Here is an 8,819-nt window from a genome sequence, read left to right as displayed (position 1 = left end):
GTTTGTCAGATTTGTCACTTCGTTGAGATGATCTGGCATAGGGGGACACGGGGCAGCATGGACACCCTAAGGAATTTGCCTATTTTGACTGTGAGGACATGAATATTGTATTGTTTTTTATGTTCAGTATGATTTTTAGAGTTCTAAAGCATTTGTTAAACATGGCTGCATAATTGGGAAAAAAATATTTTGCTTACAAAAATAGGGTTAAAAAAAGCTTATATTTGGTAGTCGCCATCAAGCTAGCGGGGCAAAGTGGACACCCCCATGGGGCAGTATGGACACCCTAATGTTTATAGGAAAATTGTCCCGCGATCGTTCCCAAAACCTCGAAAAATGAAGTTCAAATTCAGGAAACCATAGTGACAGGTCTTTGTGCCACTGGAAACATGATTAAAACCAATTTACGACATTTTTCGTAGAGATGCTTTCAATATTGCCTCCAGGTTAGTTTTAATCGAGAATTGACGATTTTCAACTGATTTGTGGTTCCGCTTCATAATCATTGCATTGAATGCTAAATATTTTTGGATAATTTTGTATTTGAAGTTATATTTTTTTCTCTTTGAAGTGTCAGCTCTACTTTGTCACCCGGTGTCCATATTGCCCCAACAGTATAAGAAATTTTTATATAAGTTTTTCAATGGCTTAAAGTACCAGAAAAAAATCACCCTGCCCTTAGGTGATGGGATTGACGGTGATTTATCAAGTGATTGCATAATGTTGATATTGTGAAAAATTACTCTAATACTAATATATTGATCGCGAAAATAATCGTTATTATAACTTATAAAATGTAAGCTAGTCTAATAGTTTTAAATTAAATAATGACATGTGTTTCAATGCTTAAATATATTTTACACTTGATTTATCACACCTTCAGCATGAGTTTAGTTACTGTCGCATGATCTAACACCAGATAACTACGCGTAATGCTGGAGGGACCGGCAGGGCTCACTACCAGTCTCTACTAACACTCAAATCACTAACAAGACTGGGAAACCAACGATCACCTTCATCAGTAGCACTATTTCTAATAGTAGTATTAGTTCAATATACATAAATCTTTTTCAGTAGACCACGAGGCGCAAGAGTGGGTGCGGGTGGTCTCTGCGTCTCACAGGTCATTGAAAATAGACATTTATGTTAGGTTTACTAACAATGTAGTAATTATTACCTTAATAATACCGTAAGGTGCCGTAATTCAGCGCATCGCCTAAATCCGCATATTTGGTCCAAAATTAATCGAAATTATATATGCTGGTAATGCATTATACGAAATTTGTATATGCTGGTAATGCATAATAATTCCAATTAAAATTGTCATTAACAATAATTTACGATTTTTGAGAAATATTCCAAAATTGAATTACGGCATTTTACGGTATTGCGTTATTTAGTAAGGTAGGTTGTAGCGGTGTTAGAGATATTTTAGTAATGTTACTGATATATGTATAATAATTAGAAAACTGATGGCACTGTTGTTACTGAAATGTTTCATTTTGAAATATCTTTCATGATATAATATAGTATTGTTGGACAAAATGCTGTAATTAATAACTTATTTAATCCTCTACGCATTTTTGCACTACTTTGCATTTATCACACCAACACTGGCGACAATAGCGTTCTTTGGGTAATATTTCTGTTATGTAGTAGTAACCTCTATCGTTTTTATTCTAACGATCATAACATAATTATCGTGAGCGTAGTAGTGGAAATAACATAGAAGTAGCTTTTGTATTTGTAATTAAGGTATCATGGTATTAGTTCCCTGTCCTTTGGTTCAGAAAGGGGTATGGGCGCGTTCTGCCAACTCGGTCGAGGCAGATTTCTTGTGTGAACAAGATACAACATGGACGTTCTAAAATTCCAGAATGAAGTGTTGTGCATTTGAAGATGGGATGGATTCGCTTTCGTGCTTTACTGCTGCTTATCTATAAAGTTATATGCAATAACCGACCCTTAGCTTAACTATTTAAATTAACAGTTGCAAATATAATAATCGTTTTGAGTTTACTAACATGTCGTCGCGTTAATTTTATCATAATGATCTTTTATCTACATCCGTCGAACCATTCTGAATGGCCGTTGTGAGAATATCACCAAGAACTTCTCACATGCAATAAAGCTGGATTGTCATACATTGAAACATCAAGGTTCTCGCTCTTTTGGATTCATTTTTGTTGTTTATCATTAGTTTCAGGGATTGTTCTCGTGGGAATCCAAAGAGCGAATTTTGTATGACTTCAATGTACGCCAATACTGCCATAAAGCATGTAATAATCACTAACATTCCTTCTCTCTTTATCCTTGTTTTCATATCTAACCCGCTTCGAGGAATAATTCATCGAAGAGGAAAGGCATCTCTTATCATGGCAGCGTAATGGCCGAGAAAACGTCGGTTGCGGTCGCATCACTTCATCATCGGTTCTGCCCCACGCTCGCCAAATCGATACGCACTTGATCCGCCCACCTAGCTTGCTGCACTCCACGCCTTTGTTAAGTATAAAGTTTCTGTAATCATTGAATACTAATTGAAAGGTAAATCAAATGAACTTATTATTTAACTAATAACAAATTTGTTCCACAGAGCGATTTACAAAACACCACACAAAATCCCTCCTTTCACATATCCTTAGGCAAAACACTTCACTACCGTTATATGTATGACTGATTCATGTTCTTTCGACCTTGCATCATTCATACGTGTAGGGGAAGTCTAGAGTAAAAGCAAAACTTAAAGAACCTTCTGGTCAAAGATGTTGCGTTGCCTACTTCCCAAACTCCAAAACCCCCGGTGTATTATGGAAGGTGTGAGTTTTTAAACTTATGCTGGAGACTTGGCCCCTGACCCCCTTGTACATCAATAAAATAAAAAGTTTTTCAATGGCTTAAAGTACCAGAAAAAAATCTACTATATTTTTGAATATAGCATAAATAATTGAAGATTCAATCAAGAGCTACATTATCGGTCAACTTGCAGTCATTTGCCTCTGAAACCTTATTTGGTGAGGTGTGAATGTTATAATTTTCGAACCAAACAAAAACATGCTCAATTTTTCTATTTAAAATCAATGTTCTGAACATTTTTTCTGAAATTTTAGTGGATAATTTACTCCTCCGACAGGCAACTGATATATTGTTTGCATTTAAAATGTAAAAGTATTCGCTTATGCAAAGATACAGGGGGTGTCCATTCTACCCCGGGTGTCCATACTGCCCCCGGTACCCCTACTACCTCCTTCGTGCAGCTGTTGCGAGCACAGTTTCCGTAAAACGTGCACCTCGCTTGCTAACGTAGACCGCTCGTGATACGCCTTGAGCCCGTCCAACATGTCCTTGTTCGAACCGGCTTTGATGATGTGGCACAACTGACCGTCTTTCACCGACAGGCCAATCAACGCCCGCGTCTTTTGCCTTTCAAGCGGGATTTGGATTTTCCAGTTTTTCTTCACTCACCATGCCGAGCAGGTCTTCCTGGACGAGCACCAACCACATCCGAAACTTCCAGCCGGCGTAGTTGCTGTCGCCAAGCTTCTTCAGTGAAGTTGTCAGGTCGTTCGTTCTTAAGGTGAAGTAGGCCGTCATTGAAATTTGTACGCGACGTTGATGATTGTTGCTAATTCATCTCATGATTTCGAATCAAAGAAAATCAGTTGGTTTTGCACTGACACAGCTGAAAAAGTATCCACATACTTTATGTATATTAGCGCGTACAGTGATACTTTTTCAAGTCAATATAAACTATCAAGACTGAGTCTCATCACTTTGAAATGCAAGCTGAAAAGCCATCATTGCTGCCAAAACAAATGACGGGTTACTTAGCCTTAAGAAATTTCCGGCTGGTTCCGCTTGAAAATGGTCTTCCGCTTCTTGAAAATTATCTTCATCGTGCTCCATCAGAAAAGGGTTTTTTTTGCACGCCCATAACCTATTGACTTCACTCAATTTCTTGGGGTTTGTGCTAACGTAAGAACCTCGACACCACTTATAAGACGCGACGTGAGACAGGACACAACACTTATTGTTCTTACAACGATTAAAAGGAGTTAAAATTACCTTTTTAGTCGACCGGTTTCGGGCTCGATGTTGCCCATCTACGGGACGATGTCCGACTGATTACATAATTTACTAACACTAGTATTCGTACTGTAGTCAGTATACGTCGAGAAGTGTTGAAGGTTACTGCATTTTCAGCTTAGTCAGGTGGAAGAGTGGAGACACAATTGGAGCATCGTCCTCATTCATTAGAGGACGATCAGATGTTGCGATATACATGGATTCCCATGCATTCAAGTGAGATGTTTTTCTGACGTTTTTAATCAACTTTGCATTCTCCCAGTCAACAGTGTGATCTAGGGTCGATGTATGTGCTGCTACACTTGAATCATTAGCACGTTCGTTTTCGACCGCGTTCCTATGTTCTCGTAGGCGAATTTTGAACTTGCGTCGATTCTGGCCGATGTACACTGCAGGGCAATTACTACATGGTATTTGGTATATTCCTGATTTTTCCTCCTGCGGGATTTTGTCTTTCAGGTTGCATAACAAATCTTTTAGTGTGTTGTTGCTTTTGTAGACTACATGAAAACCGTGGTGTTTGAGAACTGCTTGGATTGGGTTGGTGATCTTTGGGTAGAACGGGAGACTTATTCTTTTAACCTCGTCTTTTGTCGATATCAGTGTTGTGGCATTTTTTCTGTGTTTTTTCCTTTCATGTTTTCGTAGAATTTTATCTACGAACTAGTTACCGTAACCATTCAGTTCGCCTGCTCTGTGAATTCGATTTCTCTCTTCCACAAAATCCTCTCTTTCCATAGGTATATTATAAAGCCGGTGCGCCATGGAATGAAACGCCATGGAATGACGTTGAGCAATGCATTTCGAAAATCACGGATAAAGGTGGGAAACACTAGCAAGTCAGTTTCGACACTTGGTGTGCGATTCGTCAATTGCAGGCGCGGAACGTAGTTTACTCTCGGGCTGATAAAGGAAACGCGGTTGTAATCATGGATAAGCACGATTATGATTCCCGCGTCCTTGAGATGATCGATTCCGGCCCATACGAGGAGAGTAAATTTAAGAATGGGAAACCCAAAGATCCTCTCAATGCAATGGTGGAAGAGGCTAACACCGTTCGTCATAGAGTTGCACGACTTGTGGGGGAGGATTATCTGGAACGGAGGTTTCAGGTACCCAATCCGAAAGTTGCTTCTCTATACTGTCTTCCAAAAATACATAAGGATCCAGTGGCAATGCGACCGATTTCATCAAATGTCTGCACCCCTACCGAGAGAATGGCTGCTTGGTTGGTGGAGGAAATGAGGAAATACCCAATTACTCATGGTAAAAGCGTCCAAAATTCGGTTGAGTTGGTAGAGCATTTGAAAGACCTCGAAATTCGACGTGGTGAAGTTCTGGTGTCATTTGATGTAACCGCCCTTTTCCCAAACGTACCTGTGACTGATGCCTTGAGGAGCCTAAGGAGACACTTGGAGCGAAATCGTGTACCACATAACCAAATCGATGCGCTTATATTGGTGGCCGAGGTTTGTATGAACCAGAACTACTTTTCATTCAGAGGTAAGTTCTACAAACAAACATTTGGGCTAAGCATGGGCAGTAAGCTGTCCCCATTGTTGGCGAACATCTTTATGAGTGACTTCGAAGTAGGACTGCAAAAAGAAAAGTTTTTCCCTCGAATCTGGCGACGGTATGTTGACGATATCTTTGCGGTGGTAAAAGAGCGTTATCTGTCCCAGACCTTAGATCTGTTGAATTCTCAACACAGAACCATCAAATTCACCATAGAAAAGGAAATAGATGGTAATCTTCCTTTCCTAGACTTGATGATTACTAGAAAGGCTGACAATTATTTAAAATTTGGAATATACCGCAAACCAACATCCACGGATCGGTATATAACTTCTGACTCCTACCATTTCGGTGCTCAGCAGCAAGCCGCGTTTCATTCCATGGCGCACCGGCTTTATAATATACCTATGGAAAGAGAGGATTTTGTGGAAGAGAGAAATCGAATTCACAGAGCAGGCGAACTGAATGGTTACGGTAAGGAGTTCGTAGATAAAATTCTACGAAAACATGAAAGGAAAAAACACAGAAAAAATGCCACAACACTGATATCGACAAAAGACGAGGTTAAAAGAATAAGTCTCCCGTTCTACACAAAGATCACCAACCCAATCCAAGCAGTTCTCAAACACCACGGTTTTCATGTAGTCTACAAAAGCAACAACACACTAAAAGATTTGTTATGCAACCTGAAAGACAAAATCCCGCAGGAGGAAAAATCAGGAATATACCAAATACCATGTAGTAATTGCCCTGCAGTGTACATCGGCCAGACTCGACGCAAGTTCAAAATTCGCCTACGAGAACATAGGAACGCGGTCGAAAACGAACGTGCTAATGATTCAAGTGTAGCAGCACATACATCGACCCTAGATCACACTGTTGACTGGGAGAATGCAAAGTTGATTAAAAACGTCAGAAAAACATCTCACTTGAATGCATGGGAATCCATGTATATCGCAACATCTGATCGTCCTCTAATGAATGAGGACGATGCTCCAATTGTGTCTCCACTCTTCCACCTGACTAAGCTGAAAATGCAGTAACCTTCAACACTTCTCGACGTATACTGACTACAGTACGAATACTAGTGTTAGTAAATTATGTAATCAGTCGGACATCGTCCCGTAGATGGGCAACATCGAGCCCGAAACCGGTCGACTAAAAAGGTAATTTTAACTCCTTTTAATCGTTGTAAGAACAATAAGTGTTGTGTCCTGTCTCACGTCGCGTCTTATAAGTGGTATTGACTTCAGGTTCGGGAATTGAAGGGAAAACGTCTGTAATGTTCTAGGTTTTATTTATAAATAATGAAATTTTTAAGATTTTCAGATTAGGGTTGCTTCGATGGTATACACCCTCATTCTTGTTTACGGCGAATCCAACTTTCGTTCGAATCCTATTCGTTCGAATGCACAGCCCACTTGATTTTGCTGGCGTAAACGAGAATGCAAAACGGGTTTCGATCGAAAGAGCATTCGAACGTAAACAAGAATAGGGGTGATAGACTAGAAATCCTTTATGGACCAATGTACGAGTTCACTAAGTTGACGTTTGAGCGGTGTCGTATTCACTAGTTGTCATGGTCACGTAAATAACACGGCACCGCTCAAACGTCAACGAGTGAACGCGTGCATTGGTCCATAAGAGAGATTCGCGGCAGCTGACATTTCTGTCAAAGTGTGAGCCAATAGGCCTTTTCATGTGACAGGTCCGTCTATGCATTTATTTATATCGGCGGAGGACCGCTGCATACACGAGTCTGTCATTTTCATAGAAGAACTGTCAAAGAGCTTCCTGATCAGCTGTTTTGGAACGTCATGTGAATAGGCCTATCGAGCAGTGAGAGCTAAAGTGTGAGCCAAACGAACATGCGTTATGTTTGTTTTGAACTTTTCTTGAGGAGTAATGTAATCCGCTTGAAATTATTTCGGTAAAAGTAATTATGCATGAAGCAAAACAAATGAAATGTTTTACTTTTTAAAATTTTTGTCAATGCGATTTTTAGTTTTTGATTTTTTCGGCTGTTTATTAGTTTTGATATGTAGCTCAAAGATCTATAACGAAACAAAATACACTTTATAGCAATGAGGAAGTCATGTCCGTGTTACAATATTATTCTCGACGCCGATCAAAATCGGCACTGCTGGTCTGTTGCCAAATCATTCCATTTTACTTCCGCTTATCTCTCTATAAAGGATCACTAGTATAGGCCTTTTCATGTGACAGATCCGTCTATGCATTTGTTTACATCGGTGGAGGACCGGTGCTAACACGGGCCTGTCATTTTCATAGAAGAACTGTCAAAGTGCTGATTTGAGACGTCATGTGAATAGGCCTATAGACCAGTGCACGAGTTCACCCGTTGACGTTTGAGTGGTGCCGTATTATTTATGTGACCATGGCAACGAGTGAATTTGGCACCGCTTAAACGTCAGATTCACTAATCTCGTGCATTGGTCCATTGATTGCATTCATTCAGCGTTGCTAAGCAGCATGGCTTCATGAACAATGGCACCCTTGGTCTTAACCATTACCACTCGGTTGGCATCATCCCACGGACTCGAGTCGGCCGGCACTCTGGCATAGAATATCAAAGCATGCCCGTTTTCGTCCCTTGATATCCTTTTTTACACTGAGGAAACGGAACGTATGAGGTATATAAGATTTTCTTATGGAATAACGACATAAGAAGTATTTTGTTTTTCATTCGAGAATCTTATGAAAACTCTTTTTGGTTATCATACGGATTGATATTGGCTTTCATAAGACAATCTAATGGAGTACGATTTTCTTAACAATTTCATACGAAAATCTTATGAATTACGTGGAGCGATGGTAATATGATTCACGATAGAGATTCATAAGCGCGCGTATGACAATTATTATTAATACTTGTGAAAAACAGTCGCCATCCTATCGAAAAACACGTAAGAATTTTATACGAATTTCTTATGGAATAAAGACATAAGAAGAATCTAATGAGACTTAGGGGCAATGGGGGCAATATGAGCCACCCCGGTTTTGACCTCAAAAACAGTGTTTTAATGTCTAGTGTCATTATGATCTGTTAAAGGATGCCTCAAATAGCCACCACAATAAAAAACGTAAGAATATTCGTTTGAACACTCAAGATATTTACAAAAATGTACAAATTTGTCCTTCGTCATGAAAAGCTTATAATATTGACAGTTTTTAATTAAGCCTATAAGACAATTATATTT

Source organism: Aedes aegypti, chromosome 3, assembly GCF_002204515.2.
Source record: "Aedes aegypti strain LVP_AGWG chromosome 3, AaegL5.0 Primary Assembly, whole genome shotgun sequence".
Lineage (NCBI taxonomy): Eukaryota > Metazoa > Arthropoda > Insecta > Diptera > Culicidae > Aedes > Aedes aegypti.
This window is presented reverse-complemented; position numbering follows the sequence as displayed.